At 41.3% G+C, this 21,268-nt stretch overlaps 1 protein-coding gene across 3 annotated transcripts in view; it reads left to right on the forward strand.

Moving 5' to 3' along the window:
- dlgap1b (discs, large (Drosophila) homolog-associated protein 1b) overlaps positions 1-21,268 on the forward strand; it is a 119,420-nt gene that overhangs the window by 22,143 nt on the left and 76,009 nt on the right. For all 3 annotated transcript variants that reach the window (XM_033638927.2, XM_033638928.2, XM_033638929.2), the window contains exon 2: positions 16,078-16,162. The gene's annotated coding sequence lies outside the window, so the exon portion shown is untranslated. The remainder of the gene's footprint in view (positions 1-16,077; positions 16,163-21,268) is intronic.

Raw genomic sequence — 21,268 nt, forward strand, 5'->3', positions numbered from 1 at the left:
TTGTCCATCTCTCTGTCTGTGTGTCGAGCCATCAGTCTGTCCGTCCATCGTAGTCTTGAGACACAATATCTCAAGAACACATTGAGGGAATTTCCTCAAATTTGGCACAAACGTCCATTTGGACTCAACAATGAACTGATTAGATTTTGTTAGTCAGAGGTCAAGGTCACTGTGACTTCAAAAATCATGTTTATGTCCATTTGCAATATTATATTTGGTGGTGTTCTCAGGCCTCTCTGCTTCTCCTAGGCCTACGCAGAAAGTAAGTCTCTTCCACACGCCTACGTAGAAAGCCTAAGGCAAAAAGAGCACACCTCTCCGCCCTTCTGTATGCCAACATGGAAAGCCTCAGGCAGAGAGACCACTCTTCTCTGCCCTTCCATGCGCCTACATGGAAAGCCTAAGGCAGGGAGAGCAGCAGCAAAGAGCCCCGGGAACAGAACAGAGCAGCATCAACGACAAACAGAAATGACATTGATAAGTCAGACACAGCATGAAAAGGAGGAGCTAAGAGCATATCTAAGAGGTTAAAATGATTAAGTGATGAAATTTTATATCCAAAAGGTCAAAAGTCACCTTCATTGTGGCAACACATTCTTCTGGCAATTATTCAATGTCATATCTCAGGAACAGAAGGGGAGACATTTGGTCAGATACTGAATTGGTGTCACAAATCTTTGGTGTTCACCTTGATACTGTGCTGATTTTTGAGATTTTCTGTGCTGCCTCGTTGTAGAATTCAGTGCTTCTTAACAGCAACATCCACATTTAAAGCATTGTCAACTGTCATGGCGACACATGAGTCTGGACAGACATTGATGTAAAACTAACTGCAACTTGACTTGAGTGCAAAGGCATACATCTGCAAGACCGTTATTCTAGTTTTCTACGTGGCAGGACTGATTGTCACGTCTGAAAATCTGCTGTCAAATCACTATTCTCCCCGTTTGCGTTTATGTATGAGACTATCACCAGCGACACACCTCCCCACCTCACCTCACTCACTATTCAGAACACTTTGCCTCCCTAATGTCTTTATAAGTCACATCATCACTACATCCTGATTAATCTCATATTATCATACACAGGAGTGTTTCAACACAGCCTCAAACCACATTTCATAACTGACTTCACTTTGCATTATAAGAGACAGAGATGCTGCATGAGCTACTGAATGTTGCACTTGATTATTATTGTCGTCATGAGAAGATTAAACCAGTCCATAAATGTAATGGATTTCGCAGTTACTGGAATATAATCAGTCGACTGGATCAAGTAGGCCTGCATGTATGTGGAATACAAGTCTTATAAGTGGTCAAATTAAAGGGTAACTTTGGTATTTTTTCATCTGAACCCCTTTTCCCATGTTTTTGAGTCTAAGTGACTGATGGGAATGACAACCTTTGATATTGGTCCAGTATTGGCAGCTGTGAATCAGGCTGCGATGTAACCACTTGGGGCATATGCACCCTCGATGTATGTCCACAAACAGCTCTAGAGCCACTGACAGACTGATGATTGTTAAGTGTCTGACATTATGTAAGGATCCCTACAGAGATAGAGAGATCCTTTTTGTTTAACTAGAAACAAAAATTGCTATCACCAAACCCACCAGACTACATTTAAGTAAACCGTGATTTTATCCTAAAACACATGTCATTCAGAGTCAACAGCAGCAAAATAAAACTTAACAAAAACCGAGGCATCTTGGTTCGTCTTTCCACTGTTCCACCAATTGCCAAATCGAGTTTGGTTGAAATAAACCCTGAATTCATCCAGTTATGTGTGAAACACGCTTGCTGTACACGCTCTCTCCCCCCACAGCTTCTTTGATGTCTGACCTCGATTTTGCTCCTCTCCTGATATTTTGTTATCTCAGTTGGTTTGTTGGACCATTGTTGTAAAAGGTCATCGATAAACAAAACCAATGCCTGAAATAAAAACGCCAATAGTGACTTTCCTGCTTGCTCAAAAAGAACGAACTGTATCTGTGTCAGCTGGCCTGACAGTGTGTGGAGATACTGTAGGAGCCAGCTCTGTGTGTTTTATAATGCTGATGTATTTATGATAACACCATAAACACTGAATGCTTGTGTCACTTTTATAGCACTATTTTGTTCTTATAGCAGTGGATCTGAGCTGTAAAGGTTAATCCTGTGTAATGAGGGAGAGACAGTCTCAATGAGAAACAATAAGACTGTTGCACCAGGGCCTGTCTGCTTTATTAGACTGTATTCAGCCAGCCAGTGACAGGAAATCACCCTCAGAGAAATGTGATTACATGCTACCGAGTACTTGAGCCAAACAAATTGTAGGTATACTGTAAGTGCTTTGGCTCAGGTAGTTCTCCACCTTCTGGTCTCATGACACTCAGAGACAAAGCAGTGCTCACTTGCATGTTGTATTCCCCGTGCTCGAAAAACACTCGTCATTATCCTCTTTCATTTGTCTTGTGTTATTTCAATTTTGTAAAAGATTATAGACAGTCTGGCTCTCTAAAAATCTGGACTACATCTCTCCTGTGAATTTCACACAATCCTCATTTTGTCTCCAGCATGTTCCGTTTTTTTTTTTTTTCCTTTTTACCTAATCTGTTTGTTCCTTTGTTGGTCCTCTGAGCTGTGCGATGCATCTGTCTCTCAGCTGTAACTCGTCCAAGTGGTGGTCTAGATGCTCATTCAGTCCCACTTTGCTTGCTGTAAATGACACAAGGGCTGTTCTGTCCCTCTCCCTCTGCCCTCCTTCGCTCTATGTGAGGGTTTAACGGTGTGTGTTATGATAGGTTCTGCTTGCTGCCCTGCACTGTAGATAGAGCTTAGCACACTTACTGGTTCAGTAATGGCATATCTGCTTCCTTAAGATTGGTAGATTTGCCGTATTTGCCTGTCTTATTCCTGCCTCTGTCGGCCACACATTTATTCTTTACATACAAAACCCTGTTAATTTATTCAGAAACCACCGAAACCTTGAGTTACATAATCTCAAAAACATTTCAAGTCAAGAAAATATCAGTGAATTGTGTCTCCCAAGAGGATGCTGCCGTTACGCAAGCAGTTTTATTAATTCAAAGGATTTAGTGTTTTCCAAATAACCACTCTGTCTCAATTTAAGTTTAAAGTTTAAAGGAAAAAATACAGCATAGAGCACTTTGACACAGTTAAATAAGCAGCTTCTGGCGGTGAGGCACATTTTGTTGTTTGATGGAGTGTTGCAGTTGCTCCTGTGGATAAACCAGCCTGGCAAAAGTTCCAACAATTAATGTTCACTTTGCTCTTCGTGGACTGGCAAGGCCACAGAAGACACACATCATGTACAATGGATGATTGACAGTTCTCTCCTTCACTCGGACAGCGACATGAATCAGTCCCACGTCTGACTGATGAACGCACTGGTCTTTGACTGTGATTTCTAAACTGGAGGAACATGGGAATGTATCCACCAGGATCATTGTGTGCTGATCATGGGACATACAGATGTAAAGCCATGCTTCATGTCACACTGTCATCATGGTGAGTGAAGAACATCTATTTAATGAAATGTCTAATGAGCACTGATGATTCCAGGAAGGGACGGTTGTTAAATTTTGATGCTTATAAGCTGGCTGCCTGTAGAACTTAGGGAAAAAAACACTGTCAGGATGGTTTATTGGTTTAGTATTATTTGTAGGGCTGTCCCCAACTAAGAATTTCCTAGTCGACCAATAGTCGACATTCAGGGCCATTAGTCGACTAGTCGCCCACATGTTTACAACATTAATTTAACTATTAAATTATGTCTTTTGGGTGACTGAGACAGAACAGTATCAGTAACATTGTTAACACTGTGCTACATTACAGAGAAATACAAACCGTACTAAAGAACCTTCATTAATATAGGCCTATATTTTAGGGTGACCATATTTTGATTTCCAAAAAAGAGGACACTCAGCCTGGCTACGACATAGCCTACTTAAATGATACTCGCAGTTTACTCAAAGATGCCTTATAATTTTAATATATTTAAAGTTAATATGTATGGATAGATTCAGTTATATTACAAAATAATATCTCTCAAAGACAGAAATTCAGATAGGCCCCTATAGGGATACATACACACACTAGAGTGTGGCTACCCGATCCGAGCCCAACGGGTCCCGACGGCCCGGGTTCGGTCAAAAATGTATAAATTGTATTCGGGCTCGGGTCGGATTCGGTCAGCTTTCAGTGAAAATGTAGTGTAAAAATAAATAAAATCCTATTGTCTGTCCTGTTTATTGCTTGGGCACTGTTATTTACGTGACAACACCTGAACATAACACACACGCACATTGGCTGTTTGTTTCTCCCTCTCCGCTCTGGAAGCCTCGGACCTCCCGCCGCCAGCATCCGCCTTGATTAAATGCTGAAAATTAAATAAAAGAGGGAGACAGGTGTCTCCTATTTTATCTTATTTTGTTATATTTCTCCCTCTCCCCTTGCTGGAAGCCTCAGACCTCCCGCTGCCTGCTCCGGTCTCAAACACGGAGGTCTCCCTCTCCGGGGAGCACCCATGGCGCACGCCCGGCCTGTTAAATAGCCTGTAACCATAACAACTGTGTGACACAAACTCAGTGCTTTAGTAATTAAATAATGTCGGGCTCGGTTCAGTTTCGGACATAATAAAACAGAATTACTGTCGGGTTCCGAAAGGAAAACCGGACATTATCAACAATTTATAAACACGCCCCAGACGCCCCGGACAGGACATGAAAAGTGGACATGTCCGGGCAAAAGAGGACGTCAGCCTACTATATTTTATCTACAAGCGCACGTCAGACACTGAGTGAGCCGCCTGTTAATGACACTGTTGGCAAAGCAGTAATGATTGTGCTAAGTGGCTGATGGGCATGTAGGGACTTACATGTTTCAGATGATACGTCATGTTTGTAGTCGACCAATGAAGATGAGTTTACATATCACCTTGGGTTCGTCCTTCACCTTCTCAAAATGATCCCACACTTTGGATTTCCTGCCCGACATGTTATTAACTAGCCTGTGGAATAAAATAAAAAATGAATGTGACTCCTGTCTGGCTGCTGAGCGTGGCCACTTCCTGTGTCTGTCCTTTCAAATTAAATTCCCACATGGTCCAGTCATATGGGTTTTGATTTATTTTGACAAGGCGCAGCTCCTAATGGAATTTTACATTTTGTTTTGTTTTTGTTTGTTTGTTTTTTTTTTCTCTGCAACTAAGCGACCAATAAAATCTTCCCGACTAATGACCTTTCTGGTCGACAAACATTTGGTCGCCTGTTGGGGGGCAGCCCTAATTATTTGTAATTTATGTTGCTACTCTGGTTTCTGGGCTCTTTTTCTAAATAGTGGTGACTTGTAAGCCTGTTTGGGCTGGGTAGTTATTAATGCATGACACACACAAAACAAATAATTCAAATCAAAATCCTAGTTTTAATAGTCGTTAACATTAGAGAGGTGGTGAGTCACAGAATTACTTGCTGTAAACTAGTGTTGGAATTTCTAACTTTGATACAGTACCTTGAAAAATATTGATTTTTGATACCATTTTTGATACAGAGGGGAAAACTTTACATGGAAGGTATTAAATTGAACATTTTAGTAAAAGATAAAAATAACAACAGTATTACATGATGTCAGCAACATTGCTTTTTTGGTTAGAGAACAGCAGAATGACGTTAGTGAACATTAACAATAAAAGAGAGTGAGAAAGTGCAGCTGGTGCTGGTATTTCCATACCGTGGACAATGAGTATTGAAACCATTTTAAATATTCAGAATCAATATGTATTGATAAATTGATCTGTTTGACAACACTGCTGCAGGCTTTCATTGATTATGTGTATTCTATATCTTTTGTTGCTGCCAACAAACCCCATTAAAAGATCAAAACCAACATTTAATTAGTTGGTCTCTTGATACTTTGTGACTTTCTCAGCTTGTTATGGCACTAAACTCTAAGCGCATTTGTTCCCACAGAAGGAAGATATGAATGTTTAAAAAAACTGATCTGAGCGCAATATTTATTTTAATCTTTAAAGAAAAGACTCAGTTATTTACTTAAACAGCTGGACACTGTAGTTTTGAGCAAACGTTGATCAAACCGCAGTAAAACATGCATTTGTTTTGGGTCTGTTTCCATCTGTGGATTTGCTGTGCTGGTTAGTATTTCCAGCAGCAGGAGCGTGTAGAAGGGATTGACTTTAAATAAACTACAGTGCCCATGTTTACTGTAATGAGGGAAAATGCCAGCCAGCATAACACTGTGGCTCACTGATGTGTTTTTAATACCGCTTACTTAATCTTAGTAAATAAAATAATGAAGGTTTATGGCAGAGAGGAATATCTGGCCACACAGACAACACTTGTTAGTACAGGATCAATTTTTTGTTGATTCTCGAATTTTCATGGGATTTGTTAACAGTAAGAACAGTATTGAATATCACCAGCCTTATCCATTTAATCTCCTAATGTAAGCTAAGCGTGACAAATGAGTCTGGCTATAGATGAGCCTTACTGCTTTTATGAAGTGTAAAATAAGTCTCAGGGATGGCAGATTTCAGGTTTTGCTTCCTCTCCTGCTTGTAACCAACTATTACTGCCTCGTGATATCTAACCCCTCATCTCACAGTGCCAGCAGCACCTACCTAAGAGATACTCAAAGAGAAAGAGTTCATATTTTGTAAAATTGTCCTATCACACACTTGTCATCTCCTTCTCACCTCCTCCTCCATTGTCTGTCGGGGAAAAACATCCCCCTGAGCTTTGTGCTTGTGTCTACATCAGGAATATAACGCTCACTGTTTATTTAGTGGTGTGCATGTGGCAGGGGAGCAGAGAACATATTTGTGCATATGCAATGCATATTTCTGAAAGGGGCAGTCAAAGTTACAGATTTTTCCTCTTACGTGTAGTGCGATTTATCAGTCTGGATTGTTTTTGTGTGAGTTGCCCAGTGTTGGAGGTATCAGCTGTAGAGATGTTTGACTTGACTCAGAAGAAAATATGTGTTATTAAATTTTTGGGTTGAAATGTTTCTTAAATTTGCAGTATTAATTATTATAATGAGTAAAACGAGAAAGGAATAAAAAAAGGAGATTATCATTGAGAGATTAAAAAAAAAATGACAAAAAGAACCTAATGGGTGCGAAGATAAAGCTTCATCAGCACCGGCGCCATCTCACTCATCATCAGCCCTCCCGTTTCCTCTTCCCAGCTGGATCCCATCTATCATCTCTTCAAAGTACCGTAAAGCATTGAGCTATGGGGCCGATACATTGAAACACTTTATGTCTGACCCACGATCAATGTACTCTTGAATGCCAAGAGCTGTGTCTGTTAAAAGAAAAAAAAAATCTCTCATAACTGCATTCTCTCATTCGTCTGGCTGCTGTCCAGGACTTTCAATCAATCCTTTCACAGTGAGAACTCCACAAGAGATTGAATTAGGTCCTGGGCGTTGAACCACGGTTTCTTAATTGGCACAGGATTAGTTCACATTGATTTGGCCTGATTGGAGTCCCAAGCTTGTGTTTTCACTTAATCACTGAGCACACCCTTCTCTTGAACCACTATTTGCATGCACCCTTCCCCTCTGAGCTCACGTCAGTCATTCACAGCCCGTGGAAACCTTGTGAATTTGCATGAAATCACTGGCCTTGCCTGTCACCGCTTCACCATCGCTGCTTTTGCTGCTGCAGCATACATACTACGCTGTGTTAATCAGATTTCTTGGTGTTATTATTACAACAGTGTCTTGGTACAGTATAGCAAAAGGCTGATGCTCTGCCAGGTCTAGAAAATTGCCCTCCGGTTACAGAAAATGTTCTGATAGATCGCTGCTGTTATTCTGAGTGAGCAGTGGAGAGCGATGGAGTGAGAGAAGGGGAGCCAGGGAAAGATAGAGAGAGATTGTCTCCGGGGGAAATAAAGTGAGGACAGGAAAGAACACAGATTATGCATGAGAGAGAACAAAAAAGTGGAAGAGAGCAAAAAAGATCACAAATAAGGTTGTGAGAGCAATATGCTTGGAGAGCGAGCAGCAGAGAGAAGATAAGGGAGAGAGATATGAATGGAGAGGGAGACATAGGAGTGGAGGTGGACCGGAGCTGTGACAAGACTGTCTATTAACAGTGCATCCTGTGCTTCCGCCTCTCAAAGCTCAGACCTTGAAGGCAAGTGTCCCCATAGACCTCAATTTATGGGACTGTATTGTATTTTCTGTGAGATTATGGAAACGTTTCGGTGCCTCGATGTTTATATAATACCTTAACTTGAATTCTCACATTATGATGCAGCCCATTATCGCTGTGTTGATATTATATGTATTTGTAAGAGTGTGCACTTACACATGCATATAAGGTGTGTCGTGGGTGTCATCGACGTGATTGAATTTGATTATAGGCTGTCTGACTACAGATGTGCCTTTCTAGGTGGGTAATCTCACATTTCCAGACCTGTCTCTCACAGGAGAGAGGTCTAACTGAGCACACTGTCAGTTTAGATAAAGAAAACAATCTGGGCTGTTTAAATTTCTTAATCCAATCAGGATTGTCATGGGGACGCCGTAAGAGCACAAAGCTGACAGGAGCTCATGGGGTGAAATATTACCGAGGGAGATATTTCATGGAACTAATTACCTGCCTTATGTTCAATTCAATTTTTGGTTCAAAGTCAAACTTTTGTCTTCTTCTAAGAAATCAGCATGTATATCCTCTGTGTTTGTTTTGACTTGTGTGCTCGGAGAATGCAAATTTAAGTTTTCCATTATCATCACGTAGCTTGTTAGTAAGCTAGGTCAACTGTATGTCATGGTGGGTTAACACTGAAAATGGCAACAGAGACCCCGAGGGTGAGTGAAAGGAAGCAGAATGCAATAGTCAGCCAGTAGGAGGGCTTATCTAATCCGTCAGCATCTATTGAGTCAGACTGTAAGATAAGAAACCGTATAGAGTGATTCCTCTGATTCCTAATATGATTCTATAGAGATCATATTGGTGCTCATTTCACTTTCAGACTTCACACAGTCGGACATAATGCCCCATATGTCTCCTTTTCTCTTCCACTATATTCACACCACAGGCTTTCATGCTCGGTGCCAAATTTGCTGCTCATATCTGATTGTTTTGGCTGCTGTTCATATGTGTTCTGGGATATAACCCATATCCTTTTCTAATATAGGCTGACAACGATGTCAGAGAGACAAATGTGCATAGAGAGACAGTGAGAGAAGGTATCACATCTCTTTTTGTACCTTCAGTATGCTTCTCCTGCTCTCTGCAAAGGTTAGCCGATTTGCTAACACTGAACCGGGTCCAATATGGGGCTTAGTTCTCTCAGCATTAGCAAAAATCCTATACACTATATTTTACCTCTATTATTGTTGTGCAGACTGTTTCCCAGAGATGACAATTTATTGGCAGTGATCGATTGCAAGGGGGAGGGTGTGGAGGTGGTTGGAAACCCTGACATCCGCCACTGGATTTGACAGCATAGGTCAAGTCAAGTGTATTGACATTATATAGCCTAAAATCACAAGTTTGTTTTAGAGCGGTTTCCAACTTGTTTAACATACAGCAATCTCTATCCGTAGACCCCTGGGTCAGATAAGGATTGTCTCCGAAAAATAGTCTGACTCACAGGATGTAGACTGTGGATAGAAGCCTATCATCGGCCACCTATTTCAGACGGTCATACACTTCCTGTGTGTTACTGTTTTTTGAAATTCCCCAAAACTAGTCTTGCATAGCCGGACTTATCTCCACATTTTTGCTTCAGCAACCTATGTTTTGTAATGTTTACTTTTATAGGGATTCAGCCATTTTCCACCAAAACAAGTTCTCTCTCAACACTATTTTGTAAAGGCACCAAGATGATTGCTATTGGTTAAAAGAAACACAAACAAGCCAGGGCATTTTTTTCCCTTATTCTGAGATTATGATGGGTTCTGCCAGACCAATGAATGTCATGATAATCTTGACCAAATTCCTTGATATCAGTGATATTGTAGGGTTGAGTGTTGGTGCTTTACACAATGACATTTCCGATAAATAATCATCAGTGATGTGGATTGTTGACTAAGTGGGTAACGCAAATAACAGAACAGCCAGAACAGTCGATAAGTTAAAAAATGACATCACTTTACTGTAATGCAGCCTTTAAAACCAAGAAAGGACAACCGTTTTGACATCACGATATCAAACAAATTTAAGACGATATCTAATCTCATATCATGATATATCAATAAATTTCCCAGCCCTTGTTTTAAGAAATACAAACAATCAAGAGTGTCTTTCAGAGACCTTTTCCAGCGCTGGCAGACTGTGAGATAGGCCTGGCTATGCGGAAATACCAAAAATATTCACCTTAACAGGGGAAAAAAAACCCTGCTTAACAGCATTGCGTTGACATACTTTAGATCATGAAAGTATTTATTTAAATAATAGATTGGCATGTTTTAGATCAGAACGTAAAATGAATCAGTGCCACTCTCTGCACAAAATCACTGATCTGACATGTCTCATGACTAAACTGCAGTCAGATCTTCTTGTAGCGATTATCTACACACGCACGCACATACACACACTAACACCTGCTTTTTAATAAATGACTACCTGTCATCAGTGTGTGGTTCTCACATTATGGCACTGTGAATTCATTAAGTGTGCCCTTTGGAAGTCTAAGCAGCCAGGTGGGGTGCTGTCAACCCCGCCTGCCTCCGAATCACGCCGCGCATTTCAATTGCAAATACTGTACACGTCTCAGTGCCCTTGTAAAAACCCTCAAAACACGCACACAACTACACATTCACAGGCACACACACAAGCGTGCATACACACACAATCCACGTTCTACTTCTTTCTTTTAAGTAGTGCAAAAAGTTTATCCTCCCTCTGTGTAGTGTTGAAACACTTATTTTCTGTCTAACCCGAAGGCCTGGAGATAGACTTTCATACGCTCTGCCTTTTTCTTGAAACTCTCTCTGGGTAGCTCTCGGCCACTTTCATCCTCCTTAGCAGTTTCTTCAAGTGTTTTTGTGCAGCAGGAAGAAAAAAAGCGCAAGACAGATTGTATCCTGGTTAGTTTAATCACCCATGATTTATTCAAAATCTGGAATTATTTTAATCACACAGAGATTTGGGTGTATTTTGAACAGGATTAGTGTATGTTTTTCTGCTGATAAATGAGATTCTACAAGTTCACGCCTGACTCCGTGTCTGCACATTCCTTCATATATTATGTATTACACCGGCCTGGGCCCTTCGGTTTTCGAGAGATGCTTCAGTGTGTTTGTAGCTGACTGGGTCTGCAGACAGTGATGGGATAAGGCCTAATAGAAAAAGTTGGGTCAGAGCGGGTCACAGCTTGGATTTACGGTTGCCTGAGCAATGTCAGTCCAAAGTGACCTGAGACGGTCTCACTGAGTCATCACCAGTTTAGGCGTAAGTGTGTGTATGTAGCGGGGAGAGGGGAGGGGTTAGAGGCTCTTGTGGACTGGCAGAGCTAAATCTAAATCCTCCTCTTTTCCGTCAATAATTCTCTGCTTTTTCACAGCCCCTCTAATCCTCTTTTCTGACGTGACTCACCTCTATTTATCACCAGAGTGCCCGCGTGCCTCAAACAATCAGGCAAAAGTGTGCTAACAGCCCAATGGTGAGTGTGTGTGTGCGCGTGCATGAGTGTGACTTTCAATCTGCACTGATCTTGATCCTAAACCCGATAAAGGTCCTCAGCCTTGCCTCTGTGTCTGTGTGTGTGTGTGTGTGTGAGTGTGTGTGTGTGTGCTGTCTGCTGTCTGCTGGCAGATAAGGAATCGCACGACAACTTCTGAGTCGATGTTATGATGAGCTCTTGTTCCACAAATTCCATCTTCGACCAAAATAAGCATCAGATCCACAGCTGACTGGTGTGAAGTCATGCTGCTGTGAAAATGTAATAAAGCACAGAGATAATCACTGCTTAACTTTGAATAATGGCTCTGTATAATGGATCCGTGCTACACCAGTGTCGAGATTATGCATCATGCTGGCCAGGCAGGAAGCCCGCTGGTGCTGCTGCTGACTCAGTGCAAGCATAGCTGGGGCTTGGGGGGTTAATGCAGCAGGGCCACGGGCTGATCCACAGCCCATCCTCATCTGCCAAAACTTCAAAGGATGCCCTGACAGAGTCTAAATCGCCATCTCCTCCAGTCCAGGCTCTGCAGAACACTTCCCCTCCCCCTCAGTGCACAGGTCAAACTCGGCCTCATCTTTTATGTATCGCTTACCCCATTGATTGCGCTCTAAGAGATTCATGAATACAGAAGGACCTATTTCCGTATCACACTCCAGCATATGGAGGTTTTTTTTTTACAAGAGAGGAAATATTTCTCTCATTTGTACAGCTCTCATTTTATTTCCCTCTCATTCTTTTCTCCGTGTTTCTGTTTCCGCTCCCCTGTCGTTTTTCATCCCTGTCTCATACCTATCTCTCACTGCATATCGCCCTCACGACTTCCACTTATTTTGCATGGAAGGTCACAGTCATTTCCCTTTTTTGACAGACCTCCTTTTTTTCCTTTTTTGTTGGTATTTATTGTTCACTCATGAATTATTCAGATTGCAGATAGTGAGTACAGAGAATTTGAGAGCTGCAGTCGACTTACAGGAAGCTTCCTGGAGATGGATACTTCGAAACAACTTCTCCAAGTCAAATCTGGACACACACACACACACACACACACACACACACACACTGTTACACTACACTGAGGACCCTCCCTAATCTGTGACTCCGACTGGATAGATTTAAGAAATTACAATAAAGGTTTAATCTTTTTTTCCTGTTGTGTGCATGTGCTTGATTTGAAAGTAGAAGGAGCTAGCAGCTGGTGTGCTTTGCCTATGCGATGAGCAGTGAATGCTGTATTAGCATGCCAACGGCATGTCTGATGTATTCATTTATGTTCATCCCTTGGTTGTTTACTCATTCATGAATACATGTGTTGATCCATTTTTTAACAGGCCAGCCCTCCCCACCACCTTCCTGTTTCTGTACCTGTGTTTAAGTGATGTGCATGTTACGCACCCCAGCAGAGTGTGAAATTGAAATTCGAACCCTGCAGAAGTGACATGAGTGACACGAGATGTGAAATCTCATTTTTTACTGAAGTTGTGATTTTTCACTTGAAACTACAGAGTGGTTTATTTAATGCTTTTGCCACTCTTGATAATATTTATGTTGCAGCACTCTCACATGTTTATAATGCTATTAATACCTATAACAGTGATGCTGTGTGGTATGTAATTAAAATGAGCCTAAAATGGCCCCAGGCTTACACAGTTCTATCTTCAGTCTGAGTGATGGTGAGGTTTTGTGCTGCAAAATGTTCACATCCTTCATAGTAAAACCTCATGCAGTGAAGCTCTCTATTATTCTTCACAATAACATGCATCTGAGAGGCACTCTAAATATAAAATATCAATAGCACATTTTTAAATGGGCTTTTCTAGGTCAGGTGAATTGCAGAAAGAACCTTCTATTACTGAGAACTCATTTAGCACCAGATCTCAGACTTTGCCTTAGATCACTGAAACATTCAATAATTCAGCTGTGAGGAAGCTGAATTCTACATATTGAAAGTGTGGCCTTAGCTGTCATCTCTGAAGTAGTCACAGTAACTTTGAGTTATTTATACGAACATTGCTTGTTGCTAACGAACCTTAGCATGCGCGGTATACTTCCCCATCAGCAAGCAAGCTGACTACCATGATAGCTAATAGAGAATGGGAAGAAGTGCCATGTCATTGTTCCAACAGCGCAAAATTCCAAAGCCAGGTTAGTTCAAATTGTAACCCACTGGACCAAAAGCTCATTTCTCCAACAGCCCATTACCACAAAAACAAATGCCCATTGTTCCAAAGTCCCATGTCTTTGAAAATACATACTCTCTACATTTACAGTAGTTTAAGTTTCCCAGCTGCATTTGAGCCACTACTCCCGACCCATCCCTGCTTTTCCAACAGCTGCTGTGCCACCAAACTTGGGTGCTTTAACCCAAAACCTGATCCTTTCCTAACCATAACCAAGTGTTTTTTGTGCCTAAACCTAACCACACATTCACCACAGCATTGTTGACAAATGTAAAGTTTCAAGTGGTGCAGGGAGTGTGAATTTTCAGAGAAATGGGCCTTCAGAGCATTGGGTGTTTGTTCTTGGGATAAAGGGCTGTCGCAGAAATGATCTTTCAGTCCTATGGGACATTTTTGACCTAATGGGGCTTCAGAATTTTTGGCCATCAAAACAATAGGTAGTCCCTTGTGACGGTAAATCCCACCATATGGGACAGAGGCACCGACTTGTGAGAAATGCACTGTTACCTCTGCTTGCTGCTGTTATAGCTCTTGTAGCTGTTTTGTTTGGTTTAATTCTCTAATGGGGCCAAAAAGAGGAGTGCCACCTTACTTTTGCTCCCACAGCAGATCTCCACCCAGCCACAGCAAGACTGTTAATGAGCTTCTAGGAATTTGCAACTTGGAAAAACTCAAAGTACATGTCCTCAGTCCAAAAATTAGTTTACATCGGGGTCCATAATCCAGTGTTAGATTGCCAAGTCATATGGATCTGTGTTGCTTACTATGATTTGTTTGTCCACATGCTCGTGCTTGGCATTGTGATTCAGTATCTTTTGGTAGCGTCCCTTTTCTTTCTCTTTTCCCTTCTTCATCAGATTTGACTGATTTTTTTTTTTTAACCAAACAAACAGGTAACCACAGAAGCAGGTAACAGAGCTCTAGTGCCTCCATCCCAAAATTGAATACAGGGTGAAGTCAATTTTGCATTCCCTGTAGTGCAAATGAGCTCAAACAAGATAATGTCTCTTGATTTAGTTGCCCTTTTTTTTTTTTTTTTTTTTTACAAAAATGATAGAACTGTATGTTTTTAAGATAATAAATGATAGATTATATGGACAGTTTTGCGTCATGTTAAGTTCTGCACTAACTTTGCATGAACTTTACATCACCAGACTTTGGTTTTATTGGTATTCCTGCAGCCCTGTCATGTGGAGAGGAACTGAAGCCCCCCTGGAATATCAGTGCCCCCCCTCTGACCTGTGTCTGTGTGTGCATTTGTGTGTGTGTGTGTGTGCGTGTGCAGCCTGTCCAAACCAAGTTCCACCTGGCGCGCGTCGGACAGACCACCATCTGTTCCGTGCCCCCTCATTGAACTACCTGCCACCTCCTCTTCATCACCTTCATGGGATATCAGGAAATGGATGCTTTCTAGAGAACTCGTTCACAAATCGTTAGTTTAGTCTCAGAAGCGCAATAATGAATCTGGTTTGATACAAGGGATAATTACATAAGATGTCTCAGAGCTGGATGTTTCTTACATAAGCCTTTTCCATGTGAGAAAAAAATCCTCAGCAATGTGACAGGCCACTGCCGTGTTTTAAGAAACGGGAGCAGAGTGCTGGTGATCTGCTTTATTGTAAAGCAGATGAGTCATTGCCCTGAGACAAAGACTGGTTTCACCCTCCCTCAAAACACCTCAAGGACTTAACACGCTAGATTTAAAGACGCTCAAATAGGCTTAAAATGAATTTCCTCCCCTTATCTTTTCTTTTTGCTCGCCGGCAATAAATTCTACATACATTCCCTCCCTTCTTTGGTGCCATTTCCCTGAGATGTTGCTTCCCCAAAAGACAGGGTTTAGGATCAAAACCAACATGCTTGTGCTGTGATTTTACAGCCAGAGAAAACTAGGCTTAGCTGATTATGTACACAGCCATTTTTAATGTCTTTTAATCCACTCTCTCTGGTCAATGAAGATCAAAGTTTTCAATTTTCTTCTGGGGTTTACTTAAAAGCAGGAAGGGTTTGTATATCTTTTTTCTTTCTCCCAAAGAAGAATTGTGCAGTCCACCATCCCCCAGCATTTCTCCAGTAATTGCAACACTGAAGTGAGTCTGGAAAAAGCGCAGGGAGCAACAGCACAGCATGAGCACATGGCACATGGACCAGCACATTAGCCACCAGGGCACCGCAGGAGTGTTTTGATATGTTGTGACAAATTCTCAACCGTGGACTCTGTCCTTTATTCCCTTCAAGGTGGAGAAATGTGCACGCACGGAGGACAAGGAGCCTGGAATTAAGCACAGGAGAGAAAAGATGCCAAAGATGAGACAATAAGAAGGTGAGTTGCACTTCTCTGCGTGCTTGTTTTCCACTGGATCATTATACGGCCTACTGTGCTGCTATAAGTAGCTTTGGATGCAACTTTTATGGATACACAGGTCAGCGAGTGCCTTTCACTGAGGCAAAGCAGTACACAAAGAAAAACCTTGACATATACCGGTTATTAACGGTATGTCTCTGTCTGGGCTGCTGTCACTTTCACATCTGCACACTCACAATTTACCTTTGACCCTTTGAATACAGCCTTCTGTGTGCCAGCTATAACCTTTTAGTGCACCATTAGTGGAAACACATCTGTCAAAGTTGACAGCCTAGCATCGATGGCAGCAGAAACGAGACAGGAAGAGACACAAACGCTGAGCAGAAAACGACAGAGGGGTGAACGGCAGGAAAAGGGGGGATGACAGGAAGATGTAGAGATGAGACGAACAGACGAAATGAAGAGGAGGCTTCACAGAAGCTGTTTGGATTAAATGTTTTTTCCTGTTTGTATAATAATAACTGGTGACAGAGCAGATGGTGGTGGTGAGATAAACAGTTTAAAAAGTGTGCAAAAGTGCTTAATAGCGAGTAAAAGTGCTGAACATGTTTACTGTGCCAGACATAAGTCAGAGCACTCTAGCAATGTTGTGCAGACGGCAAACAGGAGGCAGGGCAAAGGATTTAGAGTTATTTTTGTCACAGGACACAAATAAAAACATTATTACTAACACTATAATCTGACATTAGAGTCATCGTTTTACTACTGTCACTTGCTGATGGATGCTGTATGAAACACTAGTGATCGATTCTGTTCATGAATGTTACGTTTTTTACAAAAACAACAAAGACACTTTATTCCTGGATACCTGAATTAGCATATAAAGTAATCAGATGAGTTTTATTTTTCATATGTAAGAGCCTGTGAGGATTCAGGAAATATCTTCAACAGCTGTTAAACAGCAGTTTTTCAAAGATCGCTGGGTATTTATTTCCAGAGAATCTGATTTGTGATTGCAGTGTAATGTTAACACATGAGAGGCACAGACTGGTGCTAAGGGCTGATCTTACTGTTAGCTAAGTTTTTGCTGCAATAGGAAGAGTTTCGATTAAGATGTCACCCAATGCTTTAACTTTCAACACCGTACTTGCTTTGTGATCGGAAACTCTTGTACTTCTCATACATACAATATGCTATTCTCAGTAATGCAACCATTTTTTAATTATGTTTTAAAGGAACAGTGTGTAAGATGTACAGGGAATTAGTGACAACTACTGGTGAGGATTGTGTATTGCAACCAGCTGAAACTTCTTCAGGTCAGAATTCCTTCAGTGTTCATTGTTCAGGAGGTTTTTACCATGAGGTCTCTCCCTTTCCAAAACAATCAGACCTGGTGATTTAAACCAGTAAAAACATTGAATAAAGCAGTTTCATATTGCAAATCGGTGTTTCTTTGATGTCTGGCATATCAGAGATGTTAGCCCAGCACCTGCTAATATGTGCTCACCTTTTTTCACTGATAATTTAAGATCCAGATGTTCAGGAGGTTTTCACCAGTAGCGGAATGTTCCGCAGAGGTCTCTCTGACCAGGGGTCTCATTTATAAAGCAATGCATAGGATCCATACTAAAAACGTATGGACAGACAAAAGCTAAAAATGGCGTGCCTCAAAAAATGTTCCATAGTTTCTACAGGCAGGCTTCCGCCTCACCATCTGCATTGCTAATATCCCATCTCATGCATGGGTCAAAGTTTCTCCCATCAAGTCTGTTTTTAAAGATCATAAAGGCCTCTTTCAGGCATCCTTTTGTGCGTACACAATGTCTGGTGATTAAAATTGAATAAAAGACTTAAAAAATTAGTGTTTTTCTGGCCCTCTCACTGCAGAGGGGCTGCTAACAACAGTGGCCGAGGAGAAAATGACCCTATCTAGAGCCAATGTTTGGCTTGCCGTTCTGGGTTACTGTAGAAACCTGGCGATGCAACATGATGATTCCACGTAGACAAAGACCTGGTCCATATGTAGATACGAATGGCTCATTATAAGGCCACAAAAACACATTGTTATTTTCAGGTGATTAAACACTAAAGAAGACATACTTATTGTATTCCATTCCTGCCAATATGTCCCCTTAATTTGTGCACACTGGACCTTTAATTGATTTTGTAATTACAAAATGATCCACAACATACAGTATGTTAAAGCTGTAATCTTGTGGTCACTTGTCAGGTTTACATTTTAGATTTTGGCATTCTGAGTTAGTCTCAGAAAGTCAGTTTACTAACAATGGACTGATAAGTGTAAGGACTTATTCTGAGCTATAATACAGTGTACTGGGTTGTTATACTTGCAGGAAGTAATTCATAAAACATCTTTTTTTGGAATTTTACATTTTTCGAGAATAAAAATGTGCTCCTAATAATTACAGCACGTGCAGCTGAATAAGAATGGAAACAGTGCATCATCATTACCATGAGTAGTAAATATATAATCACGCATGGGATCCTATCTCTGGCTCAGCTCTTGCAGACGAGCCAACCCTGAACCCTAAGGCCTGCAGCCGCTGCCAAAAAGCTGGATTTACAGCGAGCACGGCTTACCATTTGAAAATGTATCATTGCACTGGCCCGGGTCATCATCGAAGGCTATTTGAAAAGAAGTAATGTGGTTTACCAACAGACTCCAAGCCAGTGTGTTGTGTATCGCAGGGAGGCTCAAAGAGGGAGGGAAGGATTCAGCAGGCAGTGGGATAAACAGGTTGATAGCTGAGGCCATATCACAGAGTTCCTGCTGTGCAGTCACACTCTTCAATTTAACCTTTTTTTTTTTTTTTTTTTCAAATACAGATATCTTGATGTTATCCTGTGCAAACATCATTTTGGGTTTTCCAACATGAAGCGGTTTTCTGTGGAGTGTGTTTATGGAGGTTAGGCAGCGAATGAGTGTGTAATTAGGGACGATCAGATGAGGTAAATCTTGGCCAGTGGGAAGCAAGCCACAGCGCTGATACTGGCAATCACAGCAGAACAGAACGGTCACCTGGGGTTGAGCGGGGAAAAGATTGAAGAGGAATGATCAAAGGGGTTGTAGGTGAGGGTTGAGAGGGAAGACAGGAGAGTGTTTTGGGGATGCAACAGAGAGCAGAGAAAGGAAAGGCGACTGGAACGCCACCCAAAACCTGAACTGGACATCCAGCTGGATATTTCGACATGTGAGAGCTTCTCCTTATACTGCTCTCTTTGATACTGGCAAATTAACAATAAATTGCCTGCACAGAGCTAATCTACTGTAGTCAGCGTGCAAGAAACACATTTGTTCAGCTAGGGAGCTTCCAGGCAAGGTGTTGTGATTCATTTCTTCCACTGCGGGCTACCAAAGAAGGGGTTTATTGGGAATACACATTGGCGTAAATAGGTTGCACTAGAAGATAATAGTTCCAAGTCTGACAGTGTTATGTGATCCTAAAGCACTTAGCATGCCAAAGCACTTTTGGGAAATCAAGAACAACGTTTATTAATCCATACAAGCTTTCAGCGACTCATAAATGCTTCAGTGTTCAGAATGTTTTCATGATTAAGGTATTAATGAGGCCTTAATATATTTTAATATAGAGCACAAGGAAATGCTCAGCTAGAACTTCCTTATCTTTGAGCCTCCCCAGTTCATTAATTCATAATAACACATTTGCAAACTAAATTTAAACGATTTTCCCCCTACCTTTCAAAGAGTAATTTAAGATCATATCTCTTTGTTGCAGAAATGAGAGTCCTTAACTGCGGTTCACATCTGAAGTGTTGCCCGCAATAACATCACATTAAATAACATGAACTTTTTGAATATTAGATGTGTGTCACCGCAGTGTACCACGAAGATGGGAGCTGTTATCTGTGTGTACCTGAGCAAATTATGAAATGGGAAGCTAATTTAACTTGCTCAATGAGCGACACATTTCACAGTTCATTTGCTCGTTCATGAAACACTCAACAGCAAATCACTTTTACGCCCTCGACGCTTTGTTTCTAATTCCAACACTTCACAGCGCCGGGGCAGCTAAGGCATTTATATAATGTGCTTTTTACCACACGGTTAAAAACTGCGACTCAGTGATCATATTAACATGAATAAGTTATTGCCAGTTCAAAAATCCTTGACAATGCAAGATATTCAACCTAGCACCTGAGACAAACCCATTTAGTTTCTCCCGTCTCAGCTGAATAGATGAGCGTTCACAATTAACATATCACTTATTGGTGTTTAAAACACTTACAAATATGACTGACATTAACTTTCTCTTGACCTGTGTCCTCTTTATTCTCTATAGAGAAAACCTGCCTATAATATCTCTGTCAGTAAAACCCTGTGTAGCGTGGCTTTTAATTTTCTGTCTCCGCGCACTCTCAGTGTTTAAGCTTCAAAGAAGAGAACAGAACGTTCTGAACACTGTTGAATGAATATTGAACAAATAGTGGAATTGCCCTGAAAATCCACTCTTGTTTCCAGCTTGAGGAGGTTTTAATATACAGAAATATTGATTTAATGGACCTCGGATGAACAAATAGCATGTAAAATCTTAAACTGAGAGTTATATTGCTTTTAGGATATTGGCTCGTATAATTCTGGCCGGCTGGAGCGAATCATAAACAAAGTAGAGTAAATTAGAGGCAGACATGAACATGTATCTCAAAAACAACACTATGCTGCACTGGCTTTGTGGTGCATAACTGGATTTCTCATCTCGTGTCCCCTTCTTGATGTCTCTCTCTTTTTTCCTCTTCTCTTCCTTGTTATTTATTATGAATGCTCTGCCCTGAATGACATGTTGACCACAGCTACTCGCTCTGGGAACTGGAAACAGCCGCTGAATTTCTGCTGAAGGGAAACAGTCTCAGTGTTCTGAGTTTAGCAACAGGGCCCCAGTCTTGAGTCTTTGATGGACGTCGGCTAAACCTGGGATGACAGGAGACATAATTGAGTCCATTTTGATGGCATAAGCCTCACTGATTCCATTTAGTTGGGAATTTTCATGCCCTCTCTCCGTGTCGCCAAGTTTTGATGCGAGGTCAGCTGGGAGCTAGCTGCTAACCGTCAGCTCACAGCGCTCACCTGGCTTGACACCTGCTCTC

The sequence above is a fragment of the Epinephelus lanceolatus genome, chromosome 20 (assembly GCF_041903045.1).
Source record: "Epinephelus lanceolatus isolate andai-2023 chromosome 20, ASM4190304v1, whole genome shotgun sequence".
Lineage (NCBI taxonomy): Eukaryota > Metazoa > Chordata > Actinopteri > Perciformes > Serranidae > Epinephelus > Epinephelus lanceolatus.